Below are 19,715 nucleotides of genomic sequence, written 5' to 3' on the forward strand. Positions count from 1 at the left end.
AGTGGGTGAGTGAGTGAGTGCGTGCGTGAGTAAGTGAGTAAGTGAGAGACTGATTGCGTGAGTGAGAGAGATAGAGTGATCGCCTTAGTGAGAGAGTGAGAGAGTGACTGAGAGACTGATTGCGTGAGTGAGCGAGTGAGAGACTGATTGCGTGAGTGAGCAATTGAGTGAGTGCATGAGTAAGTGAGTAAGTGAGGGACTGATTGCGTGAGTGAGTAAGAGACTAATTTCATGAGTGAGAGAGTGAGTGAGAGAATGAGTGAGAGACTGATTGCGTGAGAGTGCGCAAGTGGGTGCGTGCGTGAGTGAGAGAGATAGAGTGATCGCGTGAGTGCCTTAGTGATAGAGTGAGAGAGTGAGTGAGTGACTGATTGCGTGAGTGAGTGAGTGAGTGACTGACTGATTGCGTGAGTGAGTGAGTGAGTGAGTGAGTGAGTGAGTGAGAGAGAGACTGATTGCGTGAGTGAGTGAGTGAGTGAGAGAGAGACTGATTGCGTGAGTGAGTGAGTGAGTGAGAGAGACTGATTGCGTAAGTGAGTGAGTGACAGAGAGACTGATTGCGTGAGTGAGTGAGAGAGAGACTGATTGCGTGAGTGAGTGAAAGACAGAGAGACTGATTGCGTGAGTGAGTGAGAGAGAGACTGATTGCGTGAGTGAGTGAGAGAGAGAGGGAGAGACTTATTGCGTGAGTGAGTGATTACATGTCTGAGAGTGTTTAGTGTGTGAATGAGTGAGTAAGTGATTGAGCGCATGAAATGAATAAGAGGGAATAAGACCGAGTGAGTGAGTACATGAAAAGGAAAAGATGTCCGTTAAACAATGCCAATAAGTAGAACAGTAATTCAATGAATTAGTGTGCACATGTCAGTAAGTCTTGAGTGGGACTTCTCGATTAAGGGCTCTACAAATAAACATGACTTGACTTGAATGTGACTGAGGGATTAAATGAGTGATTAGATCAAAATAATTAGTGAGCCAGGAGAGCATGTATTAATGAGTGAGTGAGTTGGAGTAGATGCTTGGAGTGAGTAATTCATGTCAATAAATACATGTCCTTTAATGCATACAAATGAGTGAGTGAGCTCTTCTGTGTGGTCGCCTATTGATACCTTCAGTTGCAGATTTATTTCGGTTTTCGTTTATTTTTTTCTCTAGCTTGCTGTCTCACACTATTTTTCACTTGACTCTTGAGCTCCGTGGGACTGATTTCTCCAATCGTCCTTTTCTGGATCAGTTCACAAAAAGTTTCAACTCCTGTCAACTCGTTTTCCTCCGGCAAGTTTTCCGTTGAATTTTTTTTTTTTTTTCCCGGAACCCGTTTGTCACTTTTAAAAAACATTTGACTCTTTGTGCAAGGAGATTCTTTTCCTGAAGCGTTGTGTTTTGACACCGACGGTGAAGGGCAAAAATCGTCTTTCCGACATTTCGACTCGGCTTATTTGCGGGTTGCGCGGAAGCCGCGAGGAAACGTCGCGGCTGATAAATCCTCTCTCCTTAAAACACATTACGGCGCCGGGAAATTTACGACGCGGGGCGATATTGAGTGGAGGCGGAGAAAAAGCGGCTGCCACCGAAAAAAACTAGCATCGCCCCGGGCCTTGCTAGCTTTCCGATGGATTGAGACACCTCGGATAGGAAGATTAGCTCCCGCCGCTTTTGAAATAGGTTCGCCGGGACGAATTTTGGGACGTGTGATGATTCCGATTAGGGCTGCGAAGATAACTTGACGTCGTTGGCAAAAATCGGTTGTCGGAATACCAGACTATAGAGCGCACCTGATTATAAGCCGCACCTACCGCATTTTAAGAGAATAACCACTTTTGTACTTATACAAGGCGCATCTGTGTATAAGCCGCTTGCCGAAAAACACAATCACAAACTTAACCCAAACCCGACTTTGGGTACCGCAATTGTAACTGAATATAAAGTCCACAGTTTAAAAATCACAGTCGGTAAAATGAACGGAAAATGATATCGGTACTTAAGGTTTGATGCAGACCTGCAGAGTCCGGGTCCCGTTGAAAATAATCCAAGGAAAAAAAATGTATATATCCATAAGTAAGGGTGGGAAAAATATATATCCACTACTGTCCGCTGCGTCCACAAACACGTCTCACCTTTGCTCCACTTCCCATCAGCCCGCGTTTGCTCCGCCCCTTCTTTCTCATTTCCCCATGCAAAAGTCTCTAAAATAAATACATTACAAAAATATACAGTTGCAAATACATATTATACATGGTTACACATATTTGAAAAGAAAGACGGTACACCGAGAGAGTTTTCAAAGCTTTAATAATAGTATTATAACTTTCATCCCAAACCGTGCCTGTGAAGGGTAGCAAAACGCTACTAGCAACACGCTCACAACACATCTAACGGTTCTGTTAATAATCTAATCATACAAAAATGGCGGCGTAAAAATCGATTAGGCAAACCAAAACCACTGTACTCTCATTTCAAAAATAAGCTTTTATTGCACTATTGTACAGAATGTGTTTAGGATCCACTTTACAAACCTACCGTGTGGAAGTTATGGGAAACTACATTCACCTTCTCGTTCTGTCCAAACAAAATCATATATTTTTCCATTATCAAGCATTTTTTGAAATTCATGGTCGACTTTTGTCGCTTGATACGTTTTTCCAAAATAGTAGAGGTAAGATCTTGGGCCCAGGCCCGAACTTCAGGCTTAAAATGTCAATCATCAAGTCCGTCCGGCCTGGCTTCTCTCTCGCCGTTTTTTTCCCCTTGTAGAGCAAATAAGCCCAGGACAAAAATGACTTCCACATTCTTTGTTTCAAATAACTCAGAACTTTGGAAGGGATGGAACGACTACAATCCCGATGTACCATAATGAAAACTGATAACATGAACTTTTGAATGTAATTCAAGCATTCAAGGGTATATATTGATAATGTTCTCACCATATGCAATCATGTCAATTGGAAGGACATTCTTAAGTACAGAATATTACGCAAATTTTTCACTTCTTCGGCTTTCTAAAAAGTTTGTCAATTTCAAACACCGTCACCTGATACTGAGAGTATCAGATATCTGAGAAGTCTATAGAGGCAAGAGCTGGTCGAGCGTCACTGGTACATATAAAAAGAATTGGCTGAGGTGTAGCCGCTCTCGTTTTGCTTACAAGCCTGACTAATCGCAAGTCAGCCATGTGGGCAAAACGTTGCGACCATCCAGAGCAGATTTCTCCACAATGCAAGTAAGGTGACAGCTTCAGATTTAACTCCATGTTTGCTGGTTCGGGGAATGAGCGCTTTTTTCTGCACAAGGGAATCTCACCAAATCGACTAGCAATATAGCGTAAACTTTCTTTTTGTGCCAGCAACTTCTAGACTTTCAGAAGTCTAAAACCCCCATGATCTTATTTCAGGCTCGGTTATCAAATCGAGTTAATCCGTTGAGTTTGGGTTTAAATACCTGCGACTAGGGTCGGGCTGATTTCTTTAGGCCTGATCCTACCTCTACAAAAGAGTGAAGCATCTCTACATGGATATTAACTCTCCTAAGTGTCGCACAAGTGCAATAGGGTCTCTGTCTGAAGAGGTGTAAATATACAGAAATGGTGGTGTCAAAACTTCTGTACTTTCAATTCATGATTTCAAAAATAAGCTTTAATCGCACAACTGTAAGGAATAAGGTCACAGCCCACTTTACATACTTTGCTGCTGTCATGTGGACGTTATGGGAAAGTGCAACTACGTTATGGTTCTGTCCTACAGAAATCATATTTTTCCATTATCAAACATTTTTTGAAAAGAGCCAGGGAGCCACTCGGGAGGGCCCAAGCCCTGCATGGGCAAGTTTAGCGGGTTGAGTAGTCCAGATTTGTTGGCAATAGAAAGCGTATTCCTCTGCTTATTGCTACTTTTGTGGGTGCAGTGTTTTCTTGACATGATGGATTTTAGAGAAACTTTAAAATGAGAAAGCTTTGAAATATATTATGTAAGTTTGGGGCGGCACAGTTTTGAGGTCATGGAATCAAATCTTGCTAACAGCCATTCCTGTGGAGTTTGCATGTTCTCCCTGTCCTGGCGTGGGTTTTTGTCCGGGCACTCCGGTTTCCTCCCACATTCCACAAACATGCCTGTCAGGTTATTTTGCCATTCCAAATTGTCCCGAGGTGTGAATGAGCGAGTGAGACTGTGCGACTGTTTGGCAACCTATTCAGGGTATCCCCTGCCCACTGCCCCAAGATAGCTTTGAGATCGGCTCCAGCACCCCCGCGACCCTACTGAGGATAAGCGGTGCAGATAATGGATGGATATGTAGGTTTGTCAAGGTGTTTCATGTACGTGTACAACTCAGACCGCGACGCCATTGACAGGACAGAAAAGGGGCGGGGCAACTGTTTAGCCAATCAGAATGCAGAACCCACTGCATAACTAAAATACAAAATAAATAAGCCGCGAAACAAAAAGGGATTACTGTAATGGCATTACAGTGATACTGAATTTTCAATAGTCACTCGCACAATGAAAAACAATTGTGCTGCAGAAAACAAAATGGAATCTTTAAACGCGTATTCCTCCGGAAATCATATTTCAGCAAAATGAGCTCAGAGCTCCGATTTGCCATCTCTAAATCTCGACTCACCCACCGAGCGGAAGAACGCTAACTAGCAGTTCCGAGGCGCAACATCAGTCGACTTTTGAACCACAATTCAAAGAGCGCCTGCTTCAAATCGCCTTTCTTTTATGTTTTTCCTTCCTGTCTTTTCACTTCAGTAGCCCACTGAGCGATTCAAACTAGACAAACGTGAAAAAAGAAATTAATCGGCGAGTCGGACCGGCCAACCCCATTTTTATTTTTTGGTAGCAGCTGAGGAAATAAGTGTTTTCTTGCCTTGATTTTTTCTTGTACCGTATTTTCCGCAATATAAGGCGCACCGGGTTATAGGGCGCACCCCCAAAAAATAGTTTTTGGTCCTATATTTTCCATACACAAGGCGCACCGGATTATAAGGCGCTACAATGGGAACGTCGACAAAACAGTCAGATAGTTCAGTCAAACTTATCACCCCCTTAACATTCCCAAAGCTTGCAAAGAAGCAAATACGTGTCTCAGACGGAAACAGTGTCTGTACGATGTCACCAATCACTCAAATGCATCGTTCCAAATATCATTCAGAAGGTTCAAGTCTTGGGATTCAAGAAATGCCAAACATTACTTAGTTTTCATTTTATTTTTTTGCTGGTAACTGTGTGGACAGCAAAGTAAGAATTGTATTGTGCAGGGAAACTGGGTTCTTTACTGTGCATATGACAATAAACACTTTGAATTGAATTGAGTTTAAAAATAGACTCATCACAGAAACATCAAGATCGTTCTAAAACAAGATACCGGGAAAATATAACGCCGCATAGTTCACCTAAGTTCTCTTGCAGCCATCACGTTCAATAATGATACGTAACCATAGTCTTCTTACAACCGTGAGTGTAGTCAATCCAGGAGAGTAAAATATTTACAAATACAGAATAGTAAAAAATGTTTTCTCTATGCCGCAGTGCAACCCAACGTGTGATTCACATTCATCTTTTTCGGCCAATTGCAGGCTTTGTTTCGCCCCTTTAGCCTATGCGAGCCTGTAAATGATCAAAAGGATCCGCCCCCTTTACCTCTTAATAACTTTAGCCAATTGTGACTGATTCAAATGGTGATTGACACATTGGTTAAGAAATGAAACGCCGGTATATAAATCCCAGCATACACCACGGACGACTTCGCCTTCGGGGGAAAATCTAGTCGGCGGCTGCTTGCCTTAGTAGCAAGACTTTGCGACTTAATATTGATCCATATATAAGGCGCACTGTATTATAAGGCGCATAGTCAGCTTTTGAAAAAAATAAAGGCTTTTAGGTGCGCCTTATAGTGCGGAAAATACGGTAATTATTTATGCGGATTCACGCGTACAATGCGGAAATTTAGGTGCATTTTTGCCATTCTGTCCACCAAAAAGTGAACTGCACTTGAGCGGCCGCGATCCTTTTTCCCAGGTTACATTTTGCTGCGTGGGGGATAGTCAGAACGCACTTTTATCAAGCCTGGCAGCTCTGTTTATGCCATTACTCAAGTCCCCTAAAAAATGAACTGCATCTGTGGAGCCAAGATTCATTATCCCCCATTCCAAATTGCTGCAGGCTGGGACACAAGACACTTTTGCTGGGAGGCGGGCCAGATTAGTTAAAATGAAATGCACGGTTTGACCACGATCCATTATCCACAGTCGACTATTGCTAAGAGTAGGTGCCGGCAGAGAACCGTTTTTCTTTTTCAGTTTGCGCCGCTTAAGCGTGCGATTGTGGCACACTTAATATGAACTGCACTGTTGTAACTGTGATCCATTATCCCTAATCAACTATTGTTGAGAGCAGAGATGAGCAAGTTCCTGTCATATGGGACAGCTTTTTTAAAAAATAAATCTTACCACCTTAAATGAACAGCAACCGTACAACCATAATCCATTATCCCCGGTCAGGGCCAGCAGAGAGGAAGCTAGGGCTACTTCATGATTTTTTTCATATCAAGGGTGGGTTTTGGTCCTCATTAACCACGATAAACGGAGGATTAAAATATATATTCATGAGTGGCGGGCCGTGCATTTCACACCAGGACATTCAGTAGTGCTACGTCAATTCATTTCCCTATTTTATGGCGACATTTAATGCAGGAACAGCTACGAAACAAATAAAATAATAATAACCTCATATAATTGGACTATTATTTAGGAATATAGCGACATTTTACTCACCAGACAAATTTATTATTTGTGCACAAAATCCATTCTTCTTTCTTTCCTCAAGATTTCAATTACACATTATCCGTGTGTTTCAGTTCCATCATCAAGTTCCTTTCTATCGCCATTGAAGCTAATCCAACTCAAGTATGTCCTGTCTTTTTCTAGCAAAAGTTTTTATTCGATTTAAGGCTGAAAAAGTCCGTTTGACACAACCGATGGACGCAGGATTTTTTCTTTTTTTACCTTTTCATTGTGATACTTCTGTTTCTGCCCCCCAGCCAATCATATTTTGTGAATCTGCTGACGTATCCTTACCCCTTCTAGAAGGCCCTGGCTACGCAAACTTTATATTTCATTACTCCCAGCTTTATCGACGCTGATGTTATACCTCAGGGCTGAAACGTTATAGGTTAAATACTTAAATATGAGAACACACATCTTGCCCTGCGATTGGCTGGCAACCAGTTCAGGGTGTCCCCTGCCCAGTGCCCGGAGATGGCTGGGATAGGCTCCAGCCCCCCCGCGACCCTAATGAGGATAAGCGGTACGGCTGATGAGATGAGATGAGACATCTGGACGCAGTGCATCCAGGAGAATGAAAGAAAACTGGCTGACAAATTGGAGTTATTTCTAAGTATTGATTGACAAAACATTGTATTACTGGATTCAGATATTTTCTAAGCCACATTAGAAGGCCTTGCGGGCCCTAGCAGCCCACCACTGATACATATAGACATATGTATGCACAGTGCTGTTTAAAATAATACCAGTGCTATGTGACAAATCAGAATATACCATGTTTTTGTATTTTTTTTTTTGTCGCAGTACATTCTCAGACAGGAGCAGCACAGCGGCACAGTGGTTAGCGTGTGTGCCACACAGTTCTGAGGTCATGGGTTCAAATCCAGCTACTGAACTTCCTGTGCGGAGTTTGTATGTTCTCCCCGTGCTTGCGTCGGTTTCCTCCAGGTCCTCCGGTTTCCTCCCACATTCCAAAAACATGCATTTCAGGTGAATTGGCCGGTCCAAATTGTCCCTAGGTGTGAATGGGCGAGCGAGTTGTCTGTCCCTGTGTGCCCTGCGATTGGCTGGCAACCAGTTCAGGGTGTCCCCTGCCCACTGCCCGGAGATAGCTGGGATGGGCTCCAGCACCCCCGCGACCCTACTGAGGATAAGCGGTGCAGATAATGGATGGAAGGATGGACATTCTCAGAAAACAAACAAGACCCAGCATTTATCATAGGCACGCTCCGAAGGCTGTGCAATTGGGCAAATAGTACAGTGGTGTGTTGAAAAAATAGCAGCGTGGCAACCAATTTCTGAGTTGATTAATGTCAGGAAAGAAAAAAAAAACAGTTGTGAATCAGTTGTGAATCGAGTGGCGCCTATTTGAATATAATGAAGCCAGCACAGGTTGAACATGTCTTTGAGGAAAATGGGTGATTCAAGACACTGCTCTGAAGAACAGGTTCTTTGATTTAGAAGTTGATTGGAGAGGGAAGAACCTATGAAGAGTTGCAAAAAAATGATTGGCTGTTCAGCTAAAATGAACTCCAATGCCTTAAAATGGGTAGAAAAAGAGAAATGAGGAAGAAAACAGAAGACAACTACTAAAATAGACCAGAGAATAACCAGAATGGCAAAGGCTCAGCCAATAATCAGCTCCAAGACGATCAAACACAGTAAATTTGTAGTCAATAGTATAAAATCCTTTATAGTCAAATGTATAATATCCTTTACACTGCTATTATTTTAAACAGCACAGGGAATAGTTTTTTCTTTGCTCATGTCTATACAGTGGAACCTCGGTTTTCGAACGCCTCTTAGTTGGAACAAATTGGAGTCCGACCAAAAATTTCGATAAATTCTTGCTTCGCTGTTCGGTCCAAAAATCGGAGTTCGAACGCCGGTAATGCGCGAGTGCGTACGCTAGGGTGCGATGCTGAGCGGCGTACGGGTGTAGATCGCTCTTTTCGTGACCAACTGTTATCGCGTGCGGACGTGCTTTGTTTTGCTTTCGCTTTTAATATAAGTGTAGGAAGTGTTTTAGCCCCTAATTATGCCTCTGAAGAAAGTCAGTGCCAGCAGCAAAGTTGCTACAGGTGAAAAAAGAAAAGTAGTGCGTACAACTATTGCATTTAAGAAAGAAATAATAGCAAAATATGTAGGAGGTGTGCGAGTGTCTTATCTTGCTAGGGAATACAGCATGGCTTCTGCTGACCACCACAAAGGTAAGAAATCCTATTCATAATTTTTTTCTTTATCCTTTTTTATTTTTATTTTTACACGTTCATGTTAGCGTAACCTTTCATGCGGAAGATTACGATAACGCGAACGTACGATTAGCCTGGGTTAGCTTTATGTTTCCGTTAAACATTCAAGGTAAACATTCAGGGTGTTGGAACGGAGCCCAACATTCAGGGTGTTTCCAATGAACCGCTCACCACTTGTTGTGGAGACCCGAGTGCTAAATGACTTGTAAACGACCTAATTTTTTTATTTTTACACGTTCATGTTAGCGTAATCTTTCGTACGGAAGATTACGATAACGCGGACGTACGATTAGCCTGGGTTAGCTTCATGTTTCCGTTAAACATTCAAGGTAAACATTCAGGGTGTTGGAACGGATTAAAACGATTTACATTATTTTTAATGGGAAAAATGATTTCGGTGATCGAACAAATCGGTTTTCGAACAGGGTTCTGGAACAGATTATGGTCGAAAACCGAGGTTCCACTGTATAACCGAGATTAGTTTTTGTTTTTTTTTGTGTTTACAATTGATATGTTTTGATATCTAAATTTTGTACTCACTTTGTGATCCTCAAGCCTGAAAAACAGGAAATGTAGTTACCGAAGATCTGCCACTCACGGAAACTAGCTCGTGCACTCGACACTTCACGCTAGCGTTCGGTCGCAACAGCAGCTTGAGTGATGAGCGACGTTTCCCCATTAGCATTTTTCTTGACTTGAAGAGCTTTCTAATTAGCTTGCGAGGAGGGCCGTATTGATTCAATTAAAGATTGAATATTGCGGGAAAGGCTGAAGACCCGCTAGCTCAATCAACGCGTTTTAACAAATGGACGGGATCGCTCGCTCTAAAGATTGCTGTTTGTCGTGTACGTCTTATTTTCAAGTTATAAAGAGTGACATCCTTCACAGCAAAACCTTTAAGGCCAATATTTCTCAAAATGAAGGTACGAGAAATTATTATTTTTTGTATTAACTAGCAAAACGGTCCGGCGTTGCTAGGCCGACAGAAGATTGGATCGGGCTGCTTGGAGTGATCGGTTCTCAGGAGAGGCAGTATCCAAATTGGTTGCCAAACGGCGTTTGAGATTCCACTGAAGCAGACCAAACAAAAGCATATGTTTATCAATTTTGCTAGTATTTTATTGAGGGTGCCTTAACAGAAAACCCAGCTAAAAACACTCACGGAGGCGTAGAGTACAACTGGGTAAATTTTCACAAAAAGACGGTTCAGCCGTTTCGGAGCCTATAAGTCACATACAAACTCACACATGAATAAAGATATGACTCCAACAGAATTTCTGCCAGAATTCGCCCTGCATTGAGTTCCATCCATCTTCCCTCAAGTTTAACGATCTTTGAAGTTCCTGTTGAAGTAAAGCAACCCAGAACGTGATGTTGCCGCCACAATGTTTGACAGTGGGGATGGTGTATTCAAAGTAAAGTGCAGTGTTACTCTTGGGCCAAACGGAACACTTCGCTCTGGTAGGCGCTACAGGGCTTCAACAGCCTAAACAAATAGACTCAGAGACAGCTTCTTCCCAAGCGCTGTCACCATCCTCAACTCCAAAAAACTGAACCGAAATGAATCATCATTTCGCACTGCCATATGACAGCGTATTTGCACCTCTTCAGACACTTTATATACAGACGCTGCCCTACTTATGAACAAGATATGTTCCGGACGATTGTTTGTAAGTTGAATTTGTTGGTAAGCTGCTTCAGTACTATATTTTGATTATACTTTGGATTACTTTCTATCCTATGGTTATGGGTTTTAACGCACAAAAATGGGTTTATTCGAGGAATCAACTCCTTGCCATGAAGAATTCTTGTGCCGGCGTGATGAGGGGGCCCTATCGTGGCTGCAGAGCCGGAGCTAAGGTGAAGGCTAAGCGGCTAGCGGCGATATAAGCCTTTGATAACGTCCGTAATCATTGGAAATGTAAACTCTCTACCAAATAAGATTAACAAACTGGCTGTGCTGGTGAAAAACATCAAAGCATACAGGGAGTGCAGTTTGCTGTGTTTTACAGAAACGTGGCTCACGTCTAACATCCCGGACGCTAACATGGAGCTACCCGGCTTCAGCGCTGTTAGGGCAGACAGAGACACAAAAGCTTGCGGTAAGCGGAGAAGAGGCGGACTGGCTATCTACGTGGACACGAGGTGGTGTAACCCTGGGCACAAAGATTTCCATCTGCTGCAGGGACGTCGAACTTTTGGCCTAGCGTGTGACGCCATCCACTCCGCTGTTGCTAAACTACAAACACAGCACCCCGAGGCCATCCTGTTAATCTGTTAATAATCAACACAAGGATACTGCTGGAAGTGTGAATTTTCCTACGGGGATGAATAAAGTATTTATCTATCTATCTATCTATTTTGTATGTTTAAGGTTTTATATAAGTATGTTTAAGGCTTGTATAAGTAACCTGTATTGTTTTGTACTGAAAAATAAACATTTCATTAAATAATGTCCTCTCTAAAGATAAATAAAGTTGAGTTTGACTTACTTTTGAAAGATGGGCTTCAAGAGTTAGGAGACTTCCTCCTCCATGGCCGAAAAAAAGCGATCCAACCATTTTCTCAACCGCATTAAGCTTTCTTATTCCACTTTCATTTCAAAAGAAACTACTCGCTTCTTCTTTACACTTTACACCAGGAGTCCCCAAACTTTTTCCTGTGAGGGCCACATAACTTTTGGCGTCTCTGATGAGGGGCCGGGGTCAGTTTGTAACAGAAAAAGTGTGATGATTGCAGGAGTGCCTAAATGTAAAAATGTATTTGTACATCTCACCGGCAAAATAGATGGTAAATGTCAGTCTCACACGACACCATTTACTTGTTGACATTAAGAGTAATTTATGGAACAAGTCTCATTAAATCACGTGAGGTCCCGTGAGACTTGCCCCAAACACCCTTGTCTGACCTGTGGGACTATGTCATCTAGTGGTGATATACTGGTACTTCACTTTTTCTGCTTTACAAAACAACACCAATATACCAAAAGATAACATTTTAACTAGTCAGCAACCCTTGTTGCGCCGTATAAAATAGTTACTAACTAATAGTTAATAATGAAAATAGTTCATAACTAAGGAACATTTTATTGCAAAAGTCCAACTTTATTATCAAATACAAATACACATATATGAAAAAAAAAATCAAAATGCTTTATGGTATTGTTCAGGAGGCCGGACCAAATGTGGAGGCGGGCCGCATCCGGCCCGCGGGCCGTAGTTTGGGGACCACTGCTTTACACCAACGATATTGAATGGATGTTAAACTATGAAAATGTCAATAGTTCTTAGCGCGCTGGAGATACAGTACAGTATGTTTAAACACGAACTGGGAAGAGGAAGCGGATTTCTTCTTCGGGGTTACCTCTCACAGCGCCACACGCCGGTAGTGGCGGAAAGAGGCACTACAGTAATGTCCTCTACTCGGAAAAATCTAACTTATAGCAATATCCGGATATTTTTCCACATCCTGAAAAAATTTAAAAACAATCCTGGTATTATTGCATACATTTTCTTACCATATTTTATTCAATTATTTATGTACATATTTTCTTATTCCTATTTATGCACGAGAATAGAAGCATTCAATTCGATTCAATCGAATAAAAAGACTCATAGGTCTTTCCATGAAAGGCTTGTGGACTCATCCGTCATTTTTTTTCTAAAATGACACCGAGCAACTTTCTCGCTGACGGAACATTAAAAGCTCAAAACGCTGAAAAGTAAGAATTGACGATCAATGTGACCTTTTATCCGGACGACCTTGGGCGGATTTTGTCAAACTGTTTGTAAAGGATTCTTTTCTTTCCTGGGGAATCAAAAATATATATAATTGTTGGAGAAAATGGAGAAAATAACAACAGCCGACGAGAATGTTTTATATATCAACTAAAAAAATGGAGATCGATACGAGTATTGCGCAAAAATAAATCCTGAAAGTTTGAAGGTCACTGGTACTCAAGGCTAAAGTATTTGTGTTTACTTCTTTCAAATCTAATAAGCGAATTATTTTCGTCTTGTTATAAAAATCGGAACTAAGAATTTATTTCAATAGTAATTTATTTTTCTGAGAGCATGAAATAGCGTTTCATTTTTTTGTGTATTTTTGTGAAAATGAATAAAATGTTTAGTCGTAGACCCAAATTAAAAAAAAAATACTACAGAGATAGTAAAAAAATACTAGTACAGTAATATTATAATACAAAAAAGCTACTACATAAATATTATCAAACCTCTTAATTAATACTACAAAAATACTATGATGAAAATACAAAAAAAAAAGACATACTACAGTAATACTATAATACAAAAGTACTAATACAGAAATATGATGACGTAAATACTACAAAAATACCACTACAGTACTACTGTAATAGAAACATATTACTGTAGAAATATTACAAAGCCACTAAAATAATACTACGTAAATACTGTGATAAAAATACAAAAAAAACTACATAAATACTACAAAAAACACAACAGTATACTACTGCAGAAATAATACAAAACTACTAAGTACTACAAGAATACTATGATAAAATACAAAAAAAATACTAGTGAAATACTCCAAAAAAACACTACAGTAATACTATAATACAAAAATCCTACTACAGAAATATGACAACAGAAATACTACAAAAATACCACTACAGTAATACTATAGCACAAACATTCTACTACTGTAGAAATATTACAAAACTACTAAATTAATACTACAAAAATACTATGATGAAAATACAGAAAAAATACTACAGAAATACTACAATAAAAACAATACAAAAATACTACTACAGAAATATAATGACGGAAATACGGCAAAAATACCTCGACAGTATTACTATAATACAAACTTACTACTGCAGAAATATTACAAAACTGCTAAAATAGTACTACAAAAATATTATGATGAAAAAAACTACAAAAATACCACAGAAGACCACTACAGTAATGCTATGATACAAACATACTACTGCAGAAATATTATAAAAGTACTAAATACTACAAAAATACTATGATGAAAACACAAAAAAGTTACTACAAAAATACTCCAAAAGACCCACTACAGTAATACCGTAATACAAAAATCCTACTACATAAATATGACGACGGAAATACTACAAAAATACCACTACAGTAATACTATAGTACAAACATTCTACTACTGTAGAAATATTACAAAACTACTAAACAATACTACAATACTAATAATGAAAATATAAAAAAATACTGTATAAATAGTACAAAAAAACCAATACAGTAATACTATAAGACAAAATACCACTACAAAAATATTATGACGGAAATACAACAAATATACTACGACAGTAATACTATAATACAAAAACACTACTGCAGAAATATGAAAAAACTACTAAATCAATACTACAAAGATACTATGGTGAAAATACAAAAAAGTATTACAGAAATACTACAAAAACAAAAAACACTACAATAATATTAGAATACAAAAATACTACTACATAAATGTGATGACGGCAATACCACAAAAATACCACTACAGCACTACTATAAATCAAAAATACTACTCCAGAAATATTATGAAGGAAATATTAAAAAATACCACTACAGTAATACTATAATACTACTACAGACATATTATAATACGTGTGATTTTCTTTGTGAATTATGTATTTTAATCATTATTTTCAATGAGAAAAAAAACAATAATACAAATTACAATCACATCATCTGCAAAACTGCCTGTCAAACACAGTTTTTTACAGTCCTGTAAAAATGGATCTTGAATGTATATAGCCATTTCACAGTAAATAAGGTCATAATAGAAAACCCTTAATAATATTTTACAAGATATTCCGACCAGTGGTCTTCAATATTCTCAATTCTTTCTGTTGTTGACCCCCGAAACAAATGTCCCTCCGAGGATGTCCAGAAAGCCTTAGTAATTATAGACCTGTGTCAAACCCACCATTTCTAAAGTACTTGAAGAAGTTGTGGCACAGCAGCTGAATGATTTCATATCCGAGAACAATCTTTTCGAATTGATGCAATCAGGATTCAGGGCTAACCACTCTTCTGAGACAGCCCTGATTAAGGTAACCAATGATCTTCTACTGGCAATGGACTCCGGTGCTTCATCACTCTTGCTGCTGCTGGACCTTAGTGCTGCCTTTGTGGATCATAATATCTTACTAGAACGGTTGGAAAAATGGATTGGTCTCTCAGGAACTGTCCTCTTATGGTTCGGATCTCACCTCTCAGGTAGGACGCACTGTGTTAAATATGGTGAAATGACATCTGAGCCCTTTCGTGTTACCTGTGGTGTTCCGCAGGGCTCAGTACTTGGCCCCTTTCTTTTCAGCATTTACAAGCTTTCATTAGGTGATATTATTTGCAAGTATAATATCAGTTTTCATTGCTACGTAGATGACACTCAACTATTTCTTCTAATGGAGGAATCTGCCACGCTAAAATGTGGAAATTTGGAGGCCTGTCTAACTGAGATAAAAGAATGGAAGTCACTCAACTTCTTGCGCCTTAACTCTGAAAAGACCGAAATGCTAGGTCCATCTAAATGCCGTGACTTGTTTTCAAAAACAGCTCTGAACATTGACAAAAGTAATATGACCAGCAGTGACTCAGTCAAAAATTTAGGTGTCCCATTTGACCCCAATCTGTCCTTTCAAACACACGTTAAGAATATTACTAAAATAGCTTTTTTCCATTTTCGCAACATTGCTGAAATTCGCCCTTTGCTGTCTCAGTCGGATGCAGAGATTATAATTCATGCGTTTGTTACCTCCTGTCTCGATGACTGTAATGCACTACTCTCCGGTCTCCCGAAGTCCAAAATCAAGAGCCTGCTTCTGATACAAAATGCTGCAGCGAGGCTTTTAGCTAAGACCAAAAAGTTTGATCACATTACCCCGATTTTAGCTAACCTGCATGGGCTCCCTGTTAGCTTAAAATGTGATTTCAAGTTTCTGTTGGTAGTGTACAAAATCATGCATGGACTTGCTCACTCATATCTTTCAGATTTAATTTCGCCCTATGTTCCGGTCTGGAGCCTTTGCTCTGAAAACACTGGTCTACTAGTGATCCCAAGAGCCAAGAAGAAATCCACAGGTCGGAGAGTGTTCTCCATTCGGGCCCCGGTTCTGTGGAATGCTCTTCCCCCTGAGATTCGATCTGCAACCTCAGTGGAAATGTTTAAATCCAAGCTTAAAACACACTTCTATTCTATAGCATATGAATAACCTATATTTTATGTTGACAATATAAGGGGATAGGTAGTTTGCAATAGTCTTTGATCTGTGCAGCCCTTTGAGACTCTTTGTGATTAAGGGCTATACAAATAAACATGACTTGACTTAGCTTGACTCCCACCACTCCTAATCCATCTTTAAATATAAAAAGACATCCGGGCAGGGCAAAAAAAGCCTTTTGAAATTTCAAAGACCGATTTCCGTCCTGAAGCACTTTGAGGGAAGAACGAATGAACAGAAGAAGAAATGTCATCTGTATAAGGGACGTGTAGCTCTTCTATATGTCCCGGACGACTCGTTTGAATAAATGGTAAATGGTCTGCATTTCTATAGCGCTTTTCAAGTCAATGAAGACCTCCCAAAGCGCTTTACAATGTGCTTCACACTTACCTATTCACAGGGTTGGGTAGGGTTACTTTAACTGGATTACTTTCAATGACTTTTGGATTACTCCAATACCAAATATGCTTATGTAACGGGTGTAGTAATGTTGTTTTATTGAAATTCCTGCTGAAATATGTGTATAGTTTTTGGTAAATGTCCTGCAATCATGAGTCCAACAGTGCCATCTGCTGGTATGGGGTGGGGTTTGGTTTTGGCTTCTGACATGTGACCGGGAGGCGGGGTTTGTTGGCAGTCTTACCAGAGAGAACTGCAATGGTAAGACATATGAAATGAAATGAAATGAAATGAAAATGAAATGATCTGCATTTATATAGCGCTTTTCAAGTCAATGACTTCCCAAAGCGCTTTACATATCTTTTGGTGCTCCACAAAAGAAGTTAATTTTAAACATTATAACCCCAGCTGACAAATCTCTCAACATGCACAGTAATGTGATTGATATTGTCAAGCTGTTTAGGTTTATTTTCGTTTTGTTTCTGTTTTACTAAATTATGAATTCCCCCTTGTAGAGATTAAAGAGATCAAAGCCAGCAGAAAAGCTAATGTTGTGACTCATCCATTTGCAGGTAACTTGTACCCGTTTTTATACTCATTCTTGTTTTTATTTCTATTTTCTCATTTACATTAAAAAAGGATGATGTTGGTTAAAATTCAGACAAAAGAAAAATATATTGAATCCATTGTAAACGTTAAAAATCCACTATACGATCTCTTGTTAAAAGTATCTTGTTAAAATGTAAAGATGTAAAAATGTATTGTGATATTCTAAAATGTATTTTATGTAAAGTGAAAAGAAAGCTCTTTGATATGCTTTGTTGGCAGTCTTACCAGAGAGAACTGCAATGAGATCAAAGAGATCAAAGCCAGCAGAAAAGCTAATGTTGTGACTCACCCATTTGCAGAAACTGTAATAATAAAAACCTCATCATCCAGTCCAGCGTGAATGTGGATCTTTGGTGGGACACGTACACCGCGGTTACACTAATAAAAGACAAAAGACTAATTATGAATAAAATGACTAAATTTTGTGCAGGCTTGGGGAGTAACGGAATACATGGAACGGCAAAAATGATGTTGGCAAGCTGTTTGGATTTGTTTTTATTTTGTTTCTGTCGCATTTTATGTTCGTTTTGCCGGAGATCAAAGCCAGGAGAGAAAGCTTACCACGTGTTGTGAGTCATCATTTTATTCATATTTAGTTTCATTTGTCTTTTATTAGCATATTTGGTATTGGAGTCATCCAAAAGTCATCGAAAGTGATCCAGTTAAAGTAACCCTACCCAACCCTGCCCATTCACACACACACACTCACACACCAATAGCAGCCATGCAGCCATGCCTACTTGCTTATTAGGGGCATTAGGGATTCAGTGTCTTGCCCAAGGACACTTTGACATATAACACGGAGGAGCCAGGAATCGAACCTGCGATTTCTTGATCCCAAGACGAGCGCTCTACCCGAATAAGAAACCGGCATCTGCTGCACAATAGAATGCACACATTAGAAGCCATTGGCGTGATTAACAGACAATAAACTTGAAAGGAGCGCTTTTCTTTATGAGGACCTCTCGCAGGGTGGGCACATTTTCACAGCAGGGCGCTTTTATGAATGGGATTTAGGACGGACGTCGCTGTAATTGGGAATAATACCAGCCAGACGGCGCGGTTGGGTGTGCAATGAGTATAGAAGGGAAGCCCCACCGGGATACGGCATTAATCTGAGGTGGGGATTGCAAAGTGAAATTGCCATATGGCGGGGGGGATGGAAACCCTATTCTTCCAAATCCTGTGGTACTTGTGACATCTGTACATTAAAAGAACAAAATATCACACAGTAAGTACTACTTTTTTGTAATCGTAAAACATTATAAATGTACATACAACTGGTCAAGTGGAGTAGAGGGTGGATGCAAAGGAAGTAAGGAGATGGCAAACGCAGTTTAAATAACACCTTGTGTTCATTGCTTCCTTATTTTTTTAAGTATAAATGTTATTAATGTATCTACGTTCGAGTTAACTGTTGAAGTGCCCTCGATAAGCAGGTAGGTGCCTTGCATTGCTGACTCCCTATCAGAGTGTGTGTGTGCGTGAATGGGTGAGTGTGGAATAAATTGTAAAGCACTTTGGGAGGTCTTTGACTTGAAAAGCGCTATATAAATGCAGTCAATATACCATTTACAGGCAAAATGAATGAGTATTTACCTTTGATGCTAAATGACTTGAGCTGGTCAAGTGGAGTAGAGGATGGATGCAAACGAAGTAAAAAGATGGCAAATGCAGTTAAAAAACACCTTGTTTTAATTGCCTACTTATTTTTTATTAGTATAAATGTGTATCTCTATATGTCAGTGAAAAAATAATTTGTATTTACCTTTGATACTAAATGATTCGAGCTGGTCAAGTGGAGTAGAGGTTGGATGCAAAAGAAGTAAAGAGATGGCAAACGCAGTTAAAAAAACACCTCGTCTTAATTACCTCCTTATTTTTATAAGTATAAATGTCTATTTCTAAATGTCGATAAAAAATTAATTTGTATTTATCTTTAATGCTAAATGACTTGAGCTGGTCAAGTGGAGTAGAGAGTGGACGCAAAGTAAAAAGATGGCAAATGTAGTTTAAAAAACATATTATTTTAATTGCCTCATATGAAAAACTAAGCTTATTATAATGATTACTTGCAATATTTTAATGGCGGAATTGAATTTTAATTGAATTAAAAATACAGTCATATAAAAAAATAGTAGTACTAATCTCCGACCACGCTTCGTTTGCGAGGGCTTCCCGCTCCTCCTGCCCAGCGAGCACCAGATTGCTATCTTTTTCCTCTCGCCCTGACTTCCCCGATCTCTTAATAAAGCATTGTGTGAAACGTTACGCATTTGGGTCCCCTGCTTTTACCGGTCATGACAGACTATCTGTTTTCTAAATTCTCCAACATTTGTCTCTGGTAACGTAACTAGAAATAGTGTGATAAAGAGAAACATTCGAATGCCCTTTTATCTGCCATCCACATCATCGGCGGTGGAGTGGTTAGGAT

At 39.7% G+C, this 19,715-nt stretch overlaps 1 protein-coding gene across 1 annotated transcript in view; it reads right to left on the minus strand.

Annotated features, from left to right (window-relative positions):
* The window catches only part of htr1d (5-hydroxytryptamine (serotonin) receptor 1D, G protein-coupled), a 149,942-nt gene that overhangs the window by 48,607 nt on the left and 81,620 nt on the right, over window positions 1-19,715 (minus strand). The gene's annotated exons all lie outside the window — the stretch shown is intronic.

The sequence above is a fragment of the Urocampus carinirostris genome, chromosome 15, assembly GCF_059441175.1.
Source record: "Urocampus carinirostris isolate Australia breed hairy pipefish chromosome 15, RoL_Ucar_1.0, whole genome shotgun sequence".
NCBI lineage: Eukaryota > Metazoa > Chordata > Actinopteri > Syngnathiformes > Syngnathidae > Urocampus > Urocampus carinirostris.